Source organism: Callithrix jacchus, chromosome 10 (genome assembly GCF_049354715.1).
Source record: "Callithrix jacchus isolate 240 chromosome 10, calJac240_pri, whole genome shotgun sequence".
Taxonomy (NCBI): domain Eukaryota; kingdom Metazoa; phylum Chordata; class Mammalia; order Primates; family Cebidae; genus Callithrix; species Callithrix jacchus.
Genome location: NC_133511.1, coordinates 93,019,796 through 93,041,410, shown reverse-complemented (window position 1 = coordinate 93,041,410; position 21,615 = coordinate 93,019,796). Strand labels below are relative to the sequence as shown.

Genomic DNA, 21,615 nt, shown 5'->3' with positions numbered 1-21,615 from the left:
CTAGAACTTACTATAAGCAGGCAGTGTTCAAGGCATCTTATGCAGATTTTCTCACTGTACAACAATCCATATTTCAGCATTCCCATTTTAGAGATGAAGAAAGTAAGGCACAGAGAATTCAATTAAGTTGGCAAAGGCTACAATAGTCACGTGTAGCAGGGCAGCCTGGATCTGGAGCCACTCCTAACCACTGCAAAATTGAAAAGTGCAAAAGGAATTGAGAAAATACAGAAGGAAAAAAAAAAGGCAAGGGGGTGGGTGGGGAAAATAGCTAGTTACATGTCCCAGAGATTTGGCTTCCATCAAAAAGGGAGACCACTAGTGGTGCTTAGAATTTTTAGCTTTCAAGAGAGCACTGGATTCTTCTTTTAAGGGTTAACATGCAAATAAGCTCTCATTGCATGGAGGACTTTTCAAAAGTGGATACAACCCTGCTCTGAAAAACTTGAAGATAAGGTTTCTAGAGCTTCATGACAGCTGTTTCCAATTCTTCGATATGAGGTAGTTGTCACCCCTTTAACCTCATGACCAATTTGAAGAGCTTCCTGTAAATTGCTGGGATTGGGTAGATAGGCAGAGTGTTGTGGAACCACTTGCAAAATTCAGGAATGCTCAATCCTCCCTAGGTCAATACTTTATAGTTATTTTGTGTTTGGGACTGGTGGAGAAGAGAAGGGACAATGACTCAGGACTGCTGGGTCTGCAAGAGACCTGGCCACCAGCACCAGCCTTCTCTTCCCCATTTCCTCCATGTATGGCAGACATCACTCCTAAGTCCTTGCTGTGCCTCAGCCTCAGAAGTCATCGCGAGGTCATGCTCCACTGCCAACTGAATTGACTTGAACCAAAAGATGAACTCAGTTTGCTATCTGAGCTTCCTGAGTTTCTTAAGAACAGGTCCCATTGGTGATGGGGTAGATCAGGTAGTAAAGTCAAGGTGCTGAGGACTGGAGGTGCCCTCGGGTTGAGCAGAAGCTAGATGCGAAAGGATAATGTGAATGTTCTAAAATGAGTGCAGAGAGTTCTATCCATGGGCTTCAGACAGACTATCCACATGCAAAGAAGACCAGTAAAGGGTAAGATTACCCTAGGAATTGGTAGAACACAAGGATAAGTGTGTGGCAATAGGCAATACTATTACGTCCCTATTTTGTACCAGATGCCATGCTAAATGCTTTGCATGCTATCTAAAATACTCATCAATCATAAGACAGGTGTAATTTGAGAGCCAAAGAAACTGACAACACAGTAGCCTAAATAACTTGCCCAAGGTCACAATAAATGATATAGTCAGATTTGAAGCCACATCTATATAATCCAAAGGCCTAAAATTTTAACCACCAGACCGGTGGCTCTCAATCCTGATGTGTACATTTGAATCACATAGGGAATTTTAAATATATATTTATGCCCAGACAAGTTAAATCAGAATCTCTTGGAGTTGGGGCCAGGTATCTGTATTTCTTAAAGATATTTCTAGTGGTTTTGTTGACTAACCAGGGTAGAAATGCTGCACCAGATTCTTCTTCCTCCAGGTGAACAGGAGTTAGAGGTATCAGAGATTTCTGCCCATGGGACTCAGAGCTCTAACCTAGTCTCAAACTTGGGTGTGGGATTCTAATGACTGGGAATTAACCAGACAGGACCCTAGTTCTATAGGAAATTGAAAATAAGTAGGATCCTAGCTGTAGAAACAAGAAAAATGATTTTAGATTGTAAAATCAACATTCAGAGTCAGAATGGACTCAACAGAAAGCTCAATCTAACACTGAGTTCCTGAACGAAGCTCCTTAAATTTCTTTAGATTCTCTGTGATCAAAAACAGGAAAGGCACTAAGGGCTTCAGGAGGGCTGAGTCTACAGATGAGGATCAACTGACCAGGTGGTGAGGAAAACAGAGCTCTATGGGCTTCTCACAGGCAGGTCATCACCTATCCCACCTCCAAGCAACCTGCTCTGAGCCAGCAACATGTTTCCACACATTGCACACTGCTTGCTCATTCTGCTGGACTCCAAACGGCTTTATTAAGTTGAAGCAAAGAGAAGAAAAACAATCTATGTTGACTGTTTGGAGTGCTTTCTCTGTTTTGAGAAGTGACTGTTAGATTCATGTTTGGCTTTATCATCTGCATCTTCTAATATTTTTATCTTCTCCCCATCCCTACCTCAAACTGCCAAGCACTGAGTCCTGATTGACAGTAGGAAAAAAAGCATCTCTGAGACTCACAGCCCCTTCCTGGAGGGCTTGTTTTAGAAGCCATACAGGACATGCCCAGCTTAGCCAGGCCACGGGGCTAATCGAATTTGGCAGATGCTCTGCGTCAGCAGGCACCAGGGTGCTAATGCCCCGGGTCAGCTGGTGAGAGGGTAAGTAGGCAAATGCCTGGCTTCTTCCCCATGTTTTCAGGACAGGAATCTGAGTCCCAGTAATCACTAGCCTATGGGACCAGAGGCTATTTTAGGCCTTCTTTTATCCAATGGAAAGTTAGGGGTGGTGTCATCTGAAACTGCCAAGGAGCATCCGGTTTCACCCTTATCCAGGACATGTCCCTAGAGGAAATGGAAGCAATGTCAAGGAGACCAAAACGTGGGTGTCAGAACTTCCTTTGTTTTTATTTCTGTGCCGTTTGTTTTCATCCATTCCTTTCACTTTCAGCTCACCTTCCCACTACTCTGGTTCAGGTCTTCATTGCATTTCGCCTGAGCTATCACAGCAACCTTCAAACCATCTCTCTACCTCCAATTTGTTACCCCCACCCACTTCCAATCTATCCTCCCATGATAGCAGAATGATCTCTCTGAAGGTTCAATGAAAATAAGGAATGTGAAAACACTTCGTAATCCATTCCACAAATAGCAACACCCACCTATAACAAATGGACCAATGTGGCAGGAGAGACAGAAATGCAGTCTTTACTCACTGTTGATTATGCAGGTGTAAAGGCCAGTGTGTTGCAAGGGAATGAAATAGACAGACTGAGAGGAATGTTTTTAGGAAGTAATGATCTAAGCTGGCACACAGTATTGGAACCCTCAAACGAGTCCTCAAAAAGGCTTTCAAGGTGGCCTTGTCTGCTTGGTAATTGTATGTCACTGTGATAAACCTCATAACAGACGTAAGATGTAGATCTAACTATGCCCATTTTTCAGGGAACTGAGAAAGGCTGTAATTTGCAGAAGATCACTCAGTGAGAAATTCAAAGAACATATGCTTTTCTTTTTTTATTTTATTTTTTTATTTATTTATTTATTTTTTTTAATTTTTTATTGGATTATAGGTTTTGGGGTACATGAGCAGAGCATGCAAGACAGTTGCGTAGGTACACACATGGCAGTGTGCTTTGCTTTTCTTCTCCCCTTCACCCACATTTGGCATTTCTCCCCAGGCTATCCCTCCCCACCTCCCCCTCCCACTGGCCCTCCCCTTTTCCCCCCAATAGACCCCAGTGTTTAGTACTCCCCTCCCTGTGTCCATGTGTTCTCATTTTTCATCACCCACCTATGAGTGAGAATATGCGGTGTTTCATTTTCTGTTCTTGTGTCAGTTTGCTGAGGATGATGTTTTCCAGATTCATCCATGTCCCTACAAACGACACGAACTCATCATTTCTGATTGCTGCATAATATTCCATGGTGTATATGTGCCACATTTTTCCAATCCAGTCTATTATCAATGGGCATTTGGGTTGATTCCAGGTCTTTGCTATTGTAAACAGTGCTGCAATGAACATTCGTGTACATGTGTCCTTATAGTAGAACGATTTATAGTCTTTTGGATATATACCCAGTAATGGGATTGCTGGGTCAAATGGAATTTCTATTTCTAAGGCCTTGAGGAATCGCCACACTGTCTTCCACAATGGTTGAACTAATTTACACTCCCACCAACAGTGTAAAAGTGTTCCTTTTTCTCCACATCCTCTCCAGCATCTGTTGTCTCCAGATTTTTTAATGATCGCCATTCTAACTGGCGTGAGATGGTATCTCAATGTGGTTTTGATTTGCATCTCTCTGATGACCAGTGACGATGAGCATTTTTTCATATGATTGTTGGCCTCATATATGTCTTCTTTCGTAAAGTATCTGTTCATATCCTTTGCCCACTTTTGAATGGGCTTGTTTGTTTTTTTCCTGTAAATCTGCTTGAGTTGTTTGTAAATTCTGGATATCAGCCCTTTGTCAGATGGGTAGACTGCGAAAATTTTTTCCCATTCTGTTGGTTGCCGATCCACTCTAGTGACTGTTTCTTTTGGCGTGCAGAAGCTGTGGAGTTTCATTAGGTCCCATTTGTCTATTTTGGCTTTTGTTGCCAATGCTCTTGGTGTTTTGTTCATGAAGTCCTTGCCTACTCCTATGTCCTGGATAGTTTTGCCTAGATTTCCTTCTAGGGTTTTTATGGTGCCAGGTCTTATGTTTAAGTCTTTAATCCATCTGGAGTTAATTTTAGTGTAAGGTGTCAGGAAGGGGTCCAGTTTCTGCTTTCTGCACATGGCTAGCCAGTTTTCCCAACACCATTTGTTAAACATGGAATCCTTGCCCCATTGCTTGTTTTTGTCAGGTTTATCAAAGATTGTATAGTTGTATGTATGTTGTGTTGCCTCCGGTGCCTCTGTTTTGTTCCATTGGTCTATATGTCTGTTTTGGTACCAGTACCATGCTGTTTTGATTACTGTAGCCTTGTAGTATAGTTTGAAATCCGGTAGTGTGATGCCCCCCGCTGTGTTCTTTTTGCTTAGAATTGACTTGGCTATGCGGGCTCTCTTTTGGTTCCATATGAAGTTCATGGTGGTTTTTTCCAGTTCTATGAAGAAAGTCAATGGTAGCTTGATGGGGATAGCGTTGATTCTGTAAATTACTTTGGGCAGTATAGCCATTTTCACGATATTAATTCTTCCTAACCATGAACATGGAATGTTTCTCCATCTGTTTGTGTCCTCTCTGATTTCGTTGAGCAGTGGTTTGTAGTTCTCCTTGAAGAGGTCCCTTACGTTCCTTGTGAGTTGTATTCCAAGGTATTTTATTCTTTTTGTAGCAATTGCGAATGGCAGTTCGCTCTTGATTTGGCTTTCTTTAAGTCTGTTATTGGTGTAGACGAATGCTTGTGATTTTTGCACATTGATTTTATATCCTGAGACTTTGCTGAAGTTGTTTATCAGTTTCAGGAGTTTTTGGGCTGAGGCGATGGGGTCTTCTAGGTATACTATCATGTCGTCTGCAAATAGAGACAATTTGGCTTCCACCTTTCCTATTTGAATACCCTTTATTTCTTTTTCTTGCCTGATTGCTCTGGCTAGAACTTCCAGTACTATATTGAATAGGAGTGGTGAGAGAGGGCATCCTTGTCTAGTACCAGATTTCAAAGGGAATGCTTCCAGTTTTTGCCCATTCAGTATGATATTGGCTGTTGGTTTGTCATAAATAGCTTTTATTACTTTGAGATAAGTTCCATCGATACCGAGTTTATTGAGGGTTTTTAGCATAAAGGGCTGTTGAATTTTGTCAAATGCCTTCTCTGCGTCAATTGAGATAATCATGTGGTTTTTGTTTTTGGTTCTGTTTATGTGGTGAATTACGTTGATAGACTTGCGTATGTTGAACCAGCCTTGCATCCCTGGGATGAATCCTACTTGATCATGATGAATAAGTTTTTTGATTTGCTGTTGCAATCGGCTTGCCAATATTTTATTGAAGATTTTTGCATCTATGTTCATCATGGATATTGGCCTGAAGTTTTCTTTTCTCATTGGGTCTCTGCCGGGTTTTGGTATCAGGATGATGTTGGTCTCATAAAATGATTTGGGAAGGATTCCCTCTTTTTGGATTGTTTGAAATAGTTTTAGAAGGAATGGTACCAGCTCCTCCTTGTGTGTCTGCTAGAATTCGGCTGTGAACCCATCTGGACCTGGGCTTTTTTTGTGAGGTAGGCTCTTAATTGCTGCCTCAACTTCAGACCTTGTTATTGGTCTATTCATAGTTTCAGCTTCCTCCTGGTTTAGGCTTGGGAGGACACAGGAGTCCAGGAATTTATCCATTTCTTCCAGGTTTACTAGTTTATGTGCATAGAGTTGTTTGTAATATTCTCTGATGATGGTTTGAATTTCTGTGGAATCTGTGGTGATTTCCCCTTTATCATTTTTTATTGCATCTATTTGGTTGTTCTCTCTTTTCTTTTTAATCAATCTGGCTAGTGGTCTGTCTATTTTGTTGATCTTTTCAAAAAACCAGCTCTTGGATTTATTGATTTTTTGAAGGGTTTTTCGTGTCTCAATCTCCTTCAGCTCAGCTCTGATCTTAGTAATTTCTTGTCTTCTGCTGGGTTTTGAGTTTTTTTGATCTTGCTCCTCTAGCTCTTTCAATTTTGACGATAGGGTGTCAATTTTGGATCTCTCCATTCTCCTCATATGGGCACTTATTGCTATATACTTTCCTCTAGAGACTGCTTTAAATGTGTCCCAGAGGTTCTGGCACGTTGTGTCTTCATTCTCATTGGTTTCGAAGAACTTCTTTATTTCTGCCTTCATTTCGTTGTTTACCCAGTCAACATTCAAGAGCCAGTTGTTCAGTTTCCATGAAGCTGTGCGGTTCTGGGTCGGTTTCTGAATTCTGAGTTCTAACTTGATTGCACTATGGTCTGAGAGGCTGTTTGTTATGATTTCAGTTGTTTTGCATTTGTTGAGCAGTGCTTTACTTCCAATTATGTGGTCAATTTTAGAGTAGGTGTGATGTGGTGCTGAGAAGAATGTGTATTCTGTGGATTTGGGGTGGAGAGTTCTGTAAATGTCCACCAGGTTTGCTTGCTCCAGGTCTGAGTTCAAGCCCTGGGTATCCTTGTTGATTTTCTGTCTGGTTGATCTGTCTAGTATTGACAGTGGAGTGTTAAAGTCTCCCACTATTATTGTGTGGGAGTCTAAGTCCTTCTGTAAGTCATTAAGAACTTGCCTTATGTATCTGGGTGCTCCTGTGTTGGGTCCATATATGTTTAGGATCGTTAGCTCTTCTTGTTGTATCGATCCTTTTACCATTATGTAATGGCCTTCTTTGTCTCTTTTGATCTTTGTTGCTTTAAAGTCTAATTTATCAGAGATGAGAATTGCAACTCCTGCTTTTTTTTGCTTTCCATTTGCTTGGTAAATCTTCCTCCATCCCTTTATTTTGAGCCTTTGTGTATCCTTGCATGTGAGATGGGTTTCCTGGATACAGCACACTGATGGGTTTTGGATTTTTATCCAATTTGCCAGTCTGTGTCTTTTGATTGGTGCATTTAGTCCGTTTACATTTAGGGTTAATATTGTTATGTGTGAATTTGATACTGCCATTTTGATGCTAAGTGGCTGTTTTGCCTGTTAGTTGTTGTAGATTCTTCATTATGTTGAAGCTCTTTAGCATTCAGTGTGATTTTGGAATGGCTGGTACTGATTGATCCTTTCTATGTGTAGTGCCTCTTTTAGGAGCTCTTGTAAAGCAGGCCTGGTGGTGACAAAATCTCTGAGTACTTGCTTGTTTGCAAAGGATTTTATTCTTCCTTCACTTCTGAAGCTCAGTTTGGCTGGATATGAAATTCTGGGTTGAAAGTTCTTTTCTTTAAGAATGTTGAATATTGGCCCCCACTCTCTTCTGGCTTGTAGTGTTTCTGCCGAGAGATCTGCTGTGAGTCTGATGGGCTTCCCTTTGTGGGTGACCCGACCTTTCTCTCTGGCTGCCCTTAGTATTCTCTCCTTTATTTCAACCCTGTTGAATCTGACGATTATGTGCCTTGGGGTTGCTCTTCTTGCGGAATATCTTTGTGGTGTTCTCTGTATTTCCTGCAATTGAGTGTTGGCTTGTCTTGCTAGGTGGGGGAAATTTTCCTGGATGATGTCCTGAAGAGTATTTTCCAGCTGGGATTCATTCTCTTCGTCCCCTTCTGGTACACCTATCAAACGTAGGTTAGGTCTTTTCACATAGTCCCACATTTCTTGGAGACTTTGTTCATTCCTTTTTGCGCTTTTTTCTCTGATCTTGGTTTCTCGTTTTATTTCATTGAGTTGGTCTTCAACTTCAGATATTCTTTCTTCTGCTTGGTCAATTCGGCTATTGAAACTTGCGTTTGCTTCGTGAAGTTCTCGTATTGTGTTTTTCAGCTCCTTTAATTCATTCATATTCCTCTCTAAGGTATCCATTCTAGTTATCATTTCCTCGAATCTTTTTTCAAATCTTTTTTCAAGGTTCTTAGTTTCTTTGCACTGATTTAATACATGATCTTTTAGCTCACAAAAGTTTCTCATTATCCATCTTCTGAAGTCTAATTCCATCATTTCGTCACAGTCATTCTCCGTCCAGCTTTGTTCCCTTGCTGGTGAGGAGTTTTGGTCCTTTCTAGGAGGCGATGTGTTCTGGTTTCGGGTGTTTTCCTCCTTTTTGCGCTGGTTTCTTCCCATCTTTGTGGATTTGTCCGCTGGTCGTCTGCGTAGTTGCTGACTTTTCGTTTGGGTCTCTGAGTGGACACCCAGAATGTTGATGATGAAGTATTTCTGTTGCTTGGTTTTCCTTCTACCAGTCTAGCCCCTTCGCTGTCCGACTGTTGAGGTCCGCTCCAGACCCTGCTTGTCTGGGGTGCACCTCTAGTAGCCGTGGCACAGCGAGGGATGCTACCAGTTTCTTTTTCTGCTCTCTTTGTCCCAGGATGATGCCTGCCTAATGACAGTCTTTTGGATATAGAGGGGTCAGGGAGCTGCTTGAGGAGACAGTTTGTACTTTATAGGGGTTTAATTGCTGAGCTGTGCACTCTGTTGTTCATTCAGGGCTGTTAGGCTGCTATGTTTGATTCTGCTGCAACACAGCTCATTAAGCAACCCTTTTTTTTTTCTCAAATGCTCTGTGTTGAGGGGTTTGGGCTTTATTTTTGGATGTCCGATCAGGTGTCCTGCCCAGCTCAAAGGCAGACTAGCCACTGTTTGGCTGCCGAGGCTCCGCCCTGCTGTTGTGTGATTCGCGCTGTTCCTGCCGGCTCTGCTGTGGTCTCCGCCACGCCCTGCAGCGGAGTCTCTTCATTGTAGCGTGTTGCCTCAGCAACGGCAGGCTGCTGTCAGCAGTGGGCGTGTATCTCAGTAGGGACGGGTTGCCTCGGCAACGGCTGGCTGCGTCAGCAGTGGGCGTGTATCTCAGTTGGGGCGGGTTGCCTCGGCAACGGCTGGCTGCCTCAGCAGTGGGCGTGTATATCAGTTGGGGCAGGTTGCCTCCGTAGTGGTGGACGCCCCTCCCCCACAGAGCGTCTCGGACCGTCTGCCCGGGATAGTTTGAAATCGCGGTTTTGTTCGTCCCACTGGGTATCCCAAGCAATCTGTCCCTGCAATCCCCTGGGCTGGGCTACTGTGCAAGTCTCGTTCAGTCTCAAGTCCAGCCCTCTCAAGTCTCAGGTTGCCGGTTCAACAAGGCACCTGGACAAGCGCGCCCTGTGGGGATTGCTGGGTAGGGCCGGCCGCCGCCGCCCCGGCTGCCGGCTTCGCCAGGCAGACCTACTGCCTGGCCTCCCGTGTCTTTTTATACTTGGGAGTTTCCCCGTTCTGTGGGCAACAAAGATCAGTCTGGAAATGCAGCACTGACTCACCGTTTGCGAATTCAACGCGGGCTCCAATCCTGGGTTGTTCTCACAGCGCCATCTTGAATCCCCTCCCAAAGAACATATGCTTTTCAAGAGTGCCATACTGATACACTTAATGTGGATGGATAGATGGATGGATGAATGAATAGAGCATATGATTTCCCTCCCTTTAACATGTAAAAGGGCTCTCCATTGCTGACGGAGCACAAATCAGCAATATTGGCATTATGGTCTTATAGGATGTAGCTTTATTTTCCTGCTTTAATGCCCAGACGACTCCCAACACACTTGACACTGCACTCTCACCCTACTTCTCCCTATTCCCTAAATGTACCTTATACTCTACCTCCTCTGTACCTTTGCCCATTTCCTATCTCCCTCTCTGATTATAAAATCCCTATCCAACCGTAACCCATAATAGGGCTGCCAGAAAAAACATCAAACCAAATGAAAAAGTGTTTAATATAAGTATGCGCTAGCCAAGACAATCCTAAGCAAAAAGAACAAAGCTGGAGGCATCACACTGCTGGACTTCAAACTATACTACAAGGCTACAGTAATCAAAACAGCATGGTACTTGTATCAAAATAGAGACATAGACCTATGGAACAGAACAGAGGCCCCAGAAGCAACACCACACATCTACAACCATCTGATCTTTGACAAACCTGTCAAAAACAAGCAATGGGGAAAGGATTCCCTGTTTAATAAATGGCATTGGGAAAACTGGCTAGCAATGTGCAGAAAGCAGAAACTGGACTCCTACCTGTCACCTTACACTAAAATTAACTCCAGATGGATTAAAGATTTAAACATAAAACCACTAGGAGAAAACATAGGCACAACCATCCAGGACATAGGCATAGGCAAGGACTTCATGACTAAAACACTAAAAGCAATGACAACAAAAGCCAAGATAGACAAATGGGATCTAATTAAAATTCAGAGCTTCTGTACAGCAAAAGAAATCATCATTAGAGCAAACCAGCAACCAACAGAATGGGAAAAAATTTTTGCAATCTATCCATCTGACAAAGGGCTCATATCCAGAATCTACAAAGAACTAAAACAGATATACAAGAAAAAAAACAAACAACCCCATTCAAAAGTGGGCAAAGGATATGAACAGACACTTTTCCAAAGAAGACATATATGAGGCCAACAAACATATGAAAAAATGCTCATCATCACCGGTAATTAGAGAAATGCAAATCAAAACTACATTGAGATACCATCTCACGCCAGTTAGAAGGGTGATCGTTAAAAAATCTGGAGACAACAGATGCTGGAGAGGACGTGGAGAAATAGGAACACTCTTACACAGTTGGTGGGAGTGTAAGTTAGTTCAACCATTGTGGAAGACAGTGTGGTGATTTCTCAAGGATCTAGAAATAGAAATTCCATTTGACTCAGCAATCCCATTACTGGGTATATACCCAAAGAACTATAAATTGTTCTACTATAAAGACACATGCACACGTATGTTCATTGCAGCCCTGTGTACAATAGCAAAGACCTGGAACCAACCCAAATGCCCATCAATGATAGACTGGACAAAGAAAATGTGGTACAGATACACCATGGGATACTATGCAGTCATAAAAAATGATGAGTTCATGTCCTTTGTAGGGACTAGGATGAATCTGGAAACCATCATTCTCAGCAAAGTGACACAAGAACAGAAAGCCAAACACTGCATCTTCTCACCCACCCATAGGTAAGTGTTGAACAACGAGAGCAGCTGGACTCAGGGAGAGGAGCATCACACACTGGAGGCAGTTGGGGTGGGTAGGGGAGAGACAGTGGGGGGCTGGGGAGGGTGGGGAGGGATAACACGGGGAGAAATGCCAGATATAGTATGGACCTAAAGTAAAATTTAAAAAAAATAAAAAATAAAAAGAGAATACTAAAAACCTTTGTGATAAAAATTTTTAAAACTTAAGTAAAATGAAAAATTCCTAGAAAAAAATATATAAGTATGCACAAATACTCCATTGAATGTATTTATAGTAAAAAAAAAAAAAATTGTATTCATTTAAATTTACATTTCACTGGGTGTCCTGCAATTTTAATGGTAAAGTCTAGCAAACCCACACATAAGGCAGCTGCCCCATGTGCACCCTCTGGTTTTCTTTTGACAATCTCAAGGTGGGATTCAGCACTTCTTTGAATTTTTCATACAGAATTCACTCTTACTAAATAATGAGCAATGTGTATTTTATGGAATAATTCTTAATAAATGTGAAAATGAGATTTACATTCCATAATTGACATTTTTAACAGTTCTTTTTAAAAATGGCCTTACAGCTGGGCACAATTACAGGCTCAGGCCTGTAATCTCAATACTTTGGCAGGCTGAGGCAAGAGGATTGCTTGAGACCTGAAGTTTGAGAACATCCTGGGCAACATAGCAAGACCCTGTCTCTACAAAAAAAAATTTTTTTTAATAGCTCGGTGTGGTGGCACGTACCTGTAGTCCCAGTTACTCAGGGGGCTGAAGTGAGAGGGTCACTTGAGCCCAAGAGTTTGAGGCTACAGTGAGCTATGATCATGCCATTATACTCCAGTCTGGGTGACAGATTGAGACCCCATCTCTAAAAGTCACTAAGTGTGCTTTTGACTATTTCCTTACATTGCATTTAGTGCTGATCACCTGCTCTCACTCTCTATTATGCAGAGAAGCTTTCACTTTTCAAACCCAGGCACCAGTCCAAGGCTTGTTTTCATGGTAGACTTATCAAAGCAAATTTTCAATTAGGCAGGTTTCTCTTTACAAATGGATCTTCTATGAATATAAAAAGGGTTTCTATATGTTTAGAATCTTCAAGGTCAAATGCATGAAGCCTTTTGCATTTCCTTGGGAAAGATCATTGCTCCCTTACTAGGCCACAGTTACTTGTATAAACTCTTCTAGAGCAGTGGACATTTTCATTTACCTATGTACCCACTGAAGTTCACCTAGCCATGTACCAGAAACCACTCACCAAATATCTATTAAATTGAATGAATGCAGTGTAAGACCACATTATAAGTGTATTTAGCCCTAAGTGGCTACAAAATTGTTCACAGCAGCACAAGGAATGGATCCCAGCAGTCAGGGAAAGATACTTGATAGTCTAATTGAGTCATTTTCCATCCTAGTTGCACATTAGGTATCTAGTCTTAAAAAAAATCGTGATCTGTAAACTCCATCCTGCATCAGGTAAATCAGAATTTCTGGGGGTGAAGCTCAGGCATCAATATTATTTTCAAAGCTCCCAGGTGATTTTACCAAGCAGGAGAGGTTGAAAACGATGAACAGTTGCTGGAGATTTAGGCTAATATTCTTCTCTGGGTCTAATCCATGACAGAGGAGAGATAACAAGATAATCAGAGGGAGAGATATGGATTTCTTTCTGCTTTTTCCTGTTGTACATGTTTCATAGTTTACATTGTTCTTTCGCATGCATGTACACCTTGGCACATCCCACCTCCACTACATAGTCTGGCCACTGAGCCTTGAGCTGTGTGTTCACTTTGTGAGTGTGAAGAACTAAATGGCTACAGAAATACTATGTAAGTATGCAATCTTGGTTTTGGCTATGTTGAGTATTGCTTTACCAGGTTCCCAACCCCACTTTCACTATTTTATGTTCTGATTTCACCAAGAATTCAATGGCTGTGGTACTTTCTGGGTGTGAAAGAATAAAGAACTCGTAAAGCAGAATTGGCCAGCTTTCCACACCCCTACCTTCACCACACACCAACCTGCACTGACATCCAGAAGAAAATCAAAGGAATTATTTCCTCCTGGTTTGGACACATTCCACTTGAAGCTCCTCTAGGCATTGTGAAGCAGACTTCCTTTCAGTATATGTGACTATAAAGAGATGAATTTTTGAACTGGAGACTTTGAAACTAAGGATGAGCATATACAGAATGAAAGCATGGGCCTGGGAGTCAGCAGATTGGAATCCCTGACCTTGTTCTGCACGTCTCCAGCTATGTGAGTTAAGCAGGTCCCCCCTTACTTCTTTCAGCTTTGGTCTTCTCCTCTGCAAAATAAGTTTCTTCACCCATTTGTACTGTTTTAACAGAATCGCTGAGACTGGGGAATTTATAAAGAATGGAAATTTATTTCTGACTGTTCTGGAGGCTGGGAGGTCCAAGATCAAGGTACCAGCAGGTTCAGCTCTCTGGTGAGGACTGCTCTCTGTTTACAAGATGGCACCTTGATGCTACATTTTTTCAGATGGGAGGACACTGTGTTCTCATATAGCAGAAGGGATAGGAGAAGGAAAAGGGGCCAAACTTTTTCCATCAAGCCCTTTTACAGTGGTATTAACCTGTTCACCCAAATATCTCCCAAAAAGCCCCAACTCCCAACACTGTTGCACTGGGGATTCTTTTCAACACATGAATTTTTGAGGGACCATTTAGACTATATCAAGGAAGATGCTGGATTTAAGGATCTTTAGGTTCCCTCCAGCTCTAAATACTTCATAGATTCTAAGTCCTGCAGTAGTACATGAGAAGTCTACCGAGATTCCCTAAACCATTCTCAAGAAGGTAGAGTCCCCAGAGCCCTGACACGTACTCAGATGATGAACTGAAACGAGCACTAAAAAGGAGCCAGAAAACAAGTCCAAGTCCCATTTCTGCCTTGAACTAGCTCTTATGTTTTTGAAAAAGTCATGTTCCTTCTCTGAGCCTTTGTTGTCTCAGCTGTAAGATGAATGTTAGAATAGATCATCTGTACTGTTCCTTTCAACTCTGCCATTCTAGGGATATTGGATGTCCTAGTGGCTGAGGGTTCATGTTACAATAAATATGAAATTTAAACATAAAACAGCATTCAAAACATGACGAGAAATTGGAACTTAAAAAACGAGAAAATACCTATTGTCTAAGAGAGAGGAGTGAACCAAACACAAATGCAAGTAGGAAGGAAGAGGGGGGGAGAGAGGGAGGGAAACAATTCACGAATAAAATTTAAATTCTAGATCTATTTTATCCAATCAAGGAAAAATACTTATAATTGCATTTTAACTTAAATATAAAAATTATATCACATTTTAGAAAGAATGCTTCAACCCTTCTAATGAACAAGTATGTTTATAAAATCAACTCCTTTTTTTTTCTGTAAACCTATGTGGCTTTTTCAGAAGAGAACTAACTAGGTCAATAAGCCCATGTTCCGCCAATTCTTACTGACATCATGCCTCAGAGTCTTAGGTCTTATTTTTTCCTTTAGTTCTTTTCCCATTTGGTTTTTTTTTTTTTTTTTTTTTTTGGTCCTCTGAAAAGCCATTTAAGGACCTTCAATTTTAGACAGACACTCTTTAGCTTGGTACTTGAAGCCCCTTGTGATCTGGTTTCACCTAGGGAAGGTTTCAGGCCTCAGCCTTCCCTGCTGTCCTGCACATACCCCAGGGTCCACTTGGATTGAACCAACTACCTCCTGTCTTTCAGCTATACCTTACCCCTCTCATCCCTGGCTTTTTGTTTGTCCTTTCTCGTTCCTGCTTCTGCACAAATAAATCCTTCAAGCCTCAAATTCCACTTCTTTCTTAAAGCTTCCTCTGATTTTCTAAGCTGGAAACAATTTCCCAGAGGCCCTGTTGTGAAATCCCCATCCACATTATTTCTATTTCTCTAGTGGTACTTAGTGTTTTCAGTCCTGCAATAAGGCTTCTAGAATACGACCTTCTTGAGAGCAAGATTTGTATCTGAGGACAGCAGCTGGAACAGTGTTTACGAGACCAGGCCTGGCTGTCGGGCTTGACTCTTGGCTCTGTTGCTGATTGCAGGGTGACTGTAAGCAGGCTACTTGACCTCTTCATTTTACTCCTGCATAAAAGGTGTATGGTTTCTACTTCATAGGCTTAGAGTGAGACCTGGTGAGATAACACATGTAAAATAACTGTTACTACAGCACTTACTATATGTCGGACCCTGTAAGCACCTGCTATTTTTTTTCCACTGTTATAATAACTTATTTATCTTGCATTTTACAGAAGTCCATGAACAATTTTTAAAAAGCACCTGCTTACCCCATATCATGTTTCTCTGATAGTTGTTAAAGTAGGTAATGCATGTGTCAACAGCTTGAGCATCAGCATCTTGCAAGGATTTCAGACCAACCAACCACTGGCTAAAGAACTTGGCAGCTTGTTTTTAACACAACAGTATATCCACTCTGATGGCAAACCTGTCCAGCCACATCTCCACAACACACTTTGCAAAATCAGTGATTAGCAAAGTAGTTAGCTTTGGCACAGAGCTTGATATTTGTTAAATTCATAACCTCACAGAAACTATTAACATTAAGTAAGCCACACTTTATACATGAAGAACCTGACTCCCAAAGAGCTTAAGGGTCTTGCTCGAGATTAATCATCCAGCTGGTAAGTAGGTGGTCTGGCTCCATAGTCCATGGTGTTGTCCACTGGGCTATACTCATTCTATTCTCTGATTTTACACACACACACACACACACACAACACACGGAGTCTCACTCTGTCTCCCAGGCTGGAGTGCAGTGGTGAGAGCTTGATTCATTGCAACCTCTGCCTTCCAGAGTCAAGTAATTCTCATGCCTCTGCTTCCTGAGTAGCTGGGATTGCAGGCATGCACCACCATGCCCACTTAATTTTTGCATTTTCAGTAGAGATAGGGTTTCACCATGTTGGCCAAGCTGGTCTCAAATGCCTAATCTCCAGTAATCCACCCCCCTTGGCCTCCCAAAGTGCTGGGATTACAAGCATGAGGCACTGTACCTGGCCTGATGGTTATTTATTTTCATCTGTAATTCACATTTATTTTCTCATAGAACCTAGCACACCATTGGCATGAATTAGATGCTCAAGAAAAAATTATTTGAAGTGACTCAATATTTAATTTAGAGAAACTCACCTGGTACTGGTGTAAGATTAGCCACTTGAATGACAAGTTTGTAGGGAGCCAACAAATAACTGGTGAACCCAGGGACTCTTCTGGTTTCCTTCCTTGGGCTCATCTCTACAACCTCCTTAGGTGAGCCTAAGGAGCAATGCATTGCTCTACCCTGGAAACAAAAGATTTCATTTTAAAAATTGTTCTTTTTTCAAGGAAATATCAATAATGCTAAATACATCCAAATATTTCAGAGGATGAATAATGACAGAAAAAAGATTACTATTTTGCTGTGTGACGTTAGGCAAGTTATTTTGTGTCTCTTAGTCTCCTCGTCTGCACAATGGCAAGGCTGAACATAATGATCTTTAAGCTCCAATCTTATGTGATTTCATGTTGTTATGTTTCTTTATTCTTTTGATATCTCAAGATATGCCTTAAGGAACACAGGATACAGAAATGTAGAAATTTGACTTATATAGGCTGTATTTGCACAATGCAAAGAACAAAACACAAATAAAAGCATTTTTGCTTATGGAGTTATTATTTCCACAACTATGCATTAATTTGCACAGTATTAGTAGTAATAACACCTCCTGTAAGTTTAAAATACTTTTGCATTATATAGGGCTTTTAGAGATTTTTCAAAGCCTTTCACCCACATTGTTAAGAGGTCCCCAGACTGTTGAAAAACATCCCAACGAAAAATGAAAGACAGATGCATGGAAAGCCTGAATGTTATCTGTACCTCTAGCATTTATTAAACATACATTATTTCTAAGTTCTATAAGAAACTTGAAAGACACACAAGTTTCTTTCAAAACTAGACTCAAAACTCCTGCCACTTAAAAGGTAAAACAGGCAAACATATGCAACTACAAATTAAGAGTATGGAAGTACTGTGCAAACAATGATGTTCCTGAAACTGCCTTTGCAAAACTATCACTAAGAAAATTATGGCAGTGACAAATATCAGACTTAACCAAAGCCATCTTGTTTCTAATCTCTAAACTGTTCTTCTCCATTCCTGGGTGTAGGCTGAACTACTTGGGAAGCAATTTGTAGTTTATATAATAGTCCTTCCCAAGAACTAAACATTCTTGTAAAATGAATGGAAGGCTACCAGCCACCAAGTTAGAACAAGAGGGGCTGGAATTCTAGATATTACCAGCCATTATTCCAGAAGTCATAAGATTTGCAACTTCCCCAATTACTCTTAAAGGTACCATCACTGTTGTGAACCTAAGATGGGCCTTTTGAGATGTCTTTTCAGGTTTTTGGATTTCTGCCAACTAGATGGCCCCAGCTGGATCTGCCAACCAGTTCTGTGGCCCCTACCCAGGAAGTGACTCAGCATAAGGGAACAGCTTTGACTCCATATGATTTAATCCCTGAGCCAACCAATCAGCACTCCTGATTCACTGGACCCCTACCCACCAAATTATCCTTAAAAACTCTGATCCCTGAGTGTTTGGGGAGACTTGAGTAATAATTAAATTCTGGTCTCCTGCCCAGTTGGCTCTGGGTGAATTATTCTTTCTCTATTACAATTCCCCTGTCTTGATAAATCAGCTCTGTCTAGGCAGTGGGCAAGGTGAACCCATTGGGTGGTTATAAATTTGGAGGCTTAGCCAGGATTGCCCTTGTGGCTACCCCTGCCTGTGGTTCACTAGCCCCCTCTAGCAATGGTTTCAGAGGCCAGCCCAAGCAGCTGCCTACCTCACTTAGACACGGCAGGGGTGCTGACTCTGGTATTCTCTGTACTGATAGGGTACTGTTGACCTAATGTGCACGTATTTAATTGCAATATAGAAATAGTCCTGGGGAGACGTACCCTAACTGTAGCCCTATCACACGGTGTCTGTCTATAGCCCCATTGTGGGGTGTCTTGGTTGGTGAGTATCCTACGTGTTGCCAGTGTCTCCTTCCTTCTCCCAACTAGTTCTGTAGTCCCATGGTGGGGTGTCTGTAGCTACACCATGGGGTGTCTGTCTTGCTTTGGCTCCTGGGGGGGTCTCAGTTGGCTCTCCCTAACTAATAGAAAGAGTCTTGGTTCGAGAGACTTCTCCTCAATCAAGAAGATTTCAGGGAGATTTCTCAAACAGAAAATAGGAGGATAGTCTGGAAGAAAGAAATACTCTGGAATTCTTGGTTAGGAATCTTGATGTGGAAGGCCTTTTGTCTGTCTTGTCTGTATGTATTTGTATATGTAGAAAGGATCTCTGAAGGAATTGCTGATTGAAGTCCAGCAGGCCTAACTCAAAGAACTCTCCTTATCTATCTGGTCACATTCTGTGAGTGCTGAAAGAAGTTTAACAGCCCTGGATTGGAGTGACTGCTCTTCATCTTGCCCAGAGACCACTCATTGAACTCCTGAATGGAGGTCAGCATTCCCCACTTTGCATAGATCAAAGACAAGAAGAACCAACAGGAAAAAGTTTGAACCTTGCCAGGTTGATGTTGGGTACCAAACCAGGTGACCAGTGTCTGTTGCATTATGTGTATTTTGCTTCCACTGGGATGGAAAATGTTAATTTAGTTCCCCATGCAGCCTGTCAGGCAGCATCTTGCAAAATTGAGAAGCTTTTACCTATGGTTCCATGAAACAGAAAAGGATGATTTTCTTTTGTAATGGGGCTTAATCCCCCACAGCTATGGCACAGTGAACAGGGCCATCAAAAGCTGCTCCACTCTTTTGGAAGCTGCAGAGAAAGGGGACCCAGAAACCTGATATGATGGCAAAAATGGTAAGTATTCTTGCCAGAAAAGTGTCTTTTCTCTCTCTCTCTCTCTTTCTCTCTCTCTCTGCCGTGTAAGGTGGGGGGAGGGCAGTGGTAAGCGATATGATAAATGTTACTGTGTGTCTCATCTGCAAGAGTTTAATAGTAAAAAAAGGATTTGTGAGACTAGTCTTTGGCTATAGAAAATCTGGTACACTTTGTGCTAAGAATTTGTCTTTCTGTAATGGAGAGAGGGGTGTCCAGATACAATATGAATTTAGGACCCCTATAAGCCTGTTTTTCAAGCCAACCCAGCAGGCTGGTCAGTTATAAAATTTGCTGTGGGTCCCTGAAACCAATACCAGATGAAATTTCTGTCTTGTTTTGTGTCCTTAAGAGCCTAACCTTGTGACCATGTAAAAAAAACTTTATCTTGGTCTCTACCATCCAGAGGACAGAAATTTTGGGGTTTATGTCAAAGCCCTAACAATTCTCTTGAGCAGTTAAAAGTCTTTACAAACTTGAAATCAGCAGCTCTAGACTTCTGGGAAGAGCTATAGAAACTGCTCAATGCTGTGTAGCTCATTAGCTAAGGCTTTATCTTTTGACAGTGGGGGCCTGGGCTCACTTCTTGGCTTCCAGAATGATTCCCTTCTGGTTTGTTATTTGTGTAACTTTGCCATTTATTGAGGTTTTTGTTTTCAACCCATGGATACCTTCTGATTTCCTGTCTTGAACTTTCCTATCACTGAACTACCTTTGGGGATATTCTAAATCTTGTTAAAAAAAAACAGCTTTTTACCATTTCTTTAAAATATCTTATGTATCCATGGCTAAGTTATAACCTTAATTAAAACTTACTAATTTCATAAGGGTGGTTTCCTGGGGTAGAATTCAAGGCCAGAAATATTGGCTGTCTTGACTACAGTCTGGTAATAAGAGATGTAAAAGAGATTTTTTTTAAACAAAATAGCTCTATGTAATTAAACATGTAATTTAACATGTATTTATAAACAAAATAGCTCTATGTAATTAAATACATGTAATTAAACATGTATTTAAACAAAATAGCTCTATGTAATTAAACATGAATATCCAAGCTATAAATATTTAAAAGACCTTATCTTTTTTCTCTTCGACTCCGCATTAGGTACTCTTTCTCTGTTGCAATTCCCCTGTCTTGATAAATTGGCTCTGTCTAGGCAGTGGGCAAGGTGAACCCATTGGGTGGTTACATTCCCAAAACATTCTGGGAACCAGGCTATAGGACAAAAAGTCATTCTAGAATTTTTCTGCCTTAATAAGAATTGAGAGAGGAGAAAGAAAGAAATCAATCAGGCAGGCAGTTAGGATGGTAGTGGATTGAATTCTTTCAAACAAAAGAACAGCCTGCAAGAACAGATAAGGGAACTTGCACAGGGGGGCTTGCCCAAGACATGCCCACAGCTGCACAGATAAGAAAGGCTACACGGGTGACTTGTACAGACATGCCTACGGTGGAAAATTTCATCCTGACACATGTGTAATAAGGGGAACAAAGCAATAGGGTAACTCAAGCTAAGGGCCTACATGCACATTAGGGGGATGGGGGTGGAGCTACCAGAAATACATGACTTATGCAAATGACATGCCCAGTCCTCATCAGTTTCCTGTAAAAGCCTTTATATTCAACTGTGAAAAACAGTAACCCTCTTCTGTGTCCCCTCTCTGCAGCAGAGAGCTTTCTTCTTTCACTTATTAAACTTTTACTCCAACCTCACCCTTCGTATCCACACTCCTTAATTCTCTTGGTCTCAGGTGATAACCTCACATGGAGAGACAGCTACATTGTGGTGCACTGGTGAGACGGTAACAGACTCCTTTCCAAGTGTATGGTATCTTCCAGTTTTCAGAACATGTCACATGCATTTCTTAATTTAATGCTTAGGACAGACCACCACCAATAATAACAACTCTACATCTTATTTTTTAGATAGGGAAACTATGATTCAGAACGATAAAAAGATTTGCCTTAGGTCAGACAATTAATACAAACCTGATGTAAGATTCAAATACGAGTCTTCTGACTTCAAATCCTGCTTTCTTGTCACTTTTTAAACTATTTATCTGAGATTGGCCTTTCATGGCAATCAGAGGATGGGGTGAAGGGCTCTGGAGGTTTTGGTTACAGTCAGGGAGCATTAGAAAGAATAAATGTGCTTAGACAAGGCAGGAAAGCCCAGATACATGAAAGAAAAGAATAATTTGCCTAAGTTGCCTAGTTTTAAACCATTTTTAATTAGAAAGCTATTTTCGTCTCAAGGTTTGAAATCAGGTGTGTCTGTCTCTAAACAGAGTGATAGAAAGCATGCATTTTGGTGTGAGCTCTGCTCTCCACATAGATCTCGGTCCAGCCAGCCACTAACCCTGGTGTCTTTGTGTGAAATGAAGCTAATAATAATA

At 41.4% G+C, this 21,615-nt stretch overlaps 1 long non-coding RNA gene across 6 annotated transcripts in view; it reads right to left on the bottom strand.

Moving 5' to 3' along the window:
* The window catches only part of LOC103796261 (uncharacterized), a 175,913-nt gene that overhangs the window by 14,271 nt on the left and 140,027 nt on the right, over positions 1–21,615 (bottom strand). For 5 of the 6 annotated variants that reach the window (XR_013523364.1, XR_004730584.3, XR_013523362.1 and 2 more), the window contains 2 exons: positions 16,475–16,625; positions 13,676–15,456 (listed from right to left, as the gene is read on the bottom strand). This is a non-coding gene — a long non-coding RNA (uncharacterized LOC103796261). Of the gene's footprint in view, positions 1–13,675; positions 15,457–16,474; positions 16,626–21,615 lie in introns of those variants that run through there. The other variant, XR_013523361.1, reaches the window with a different exon arrangement.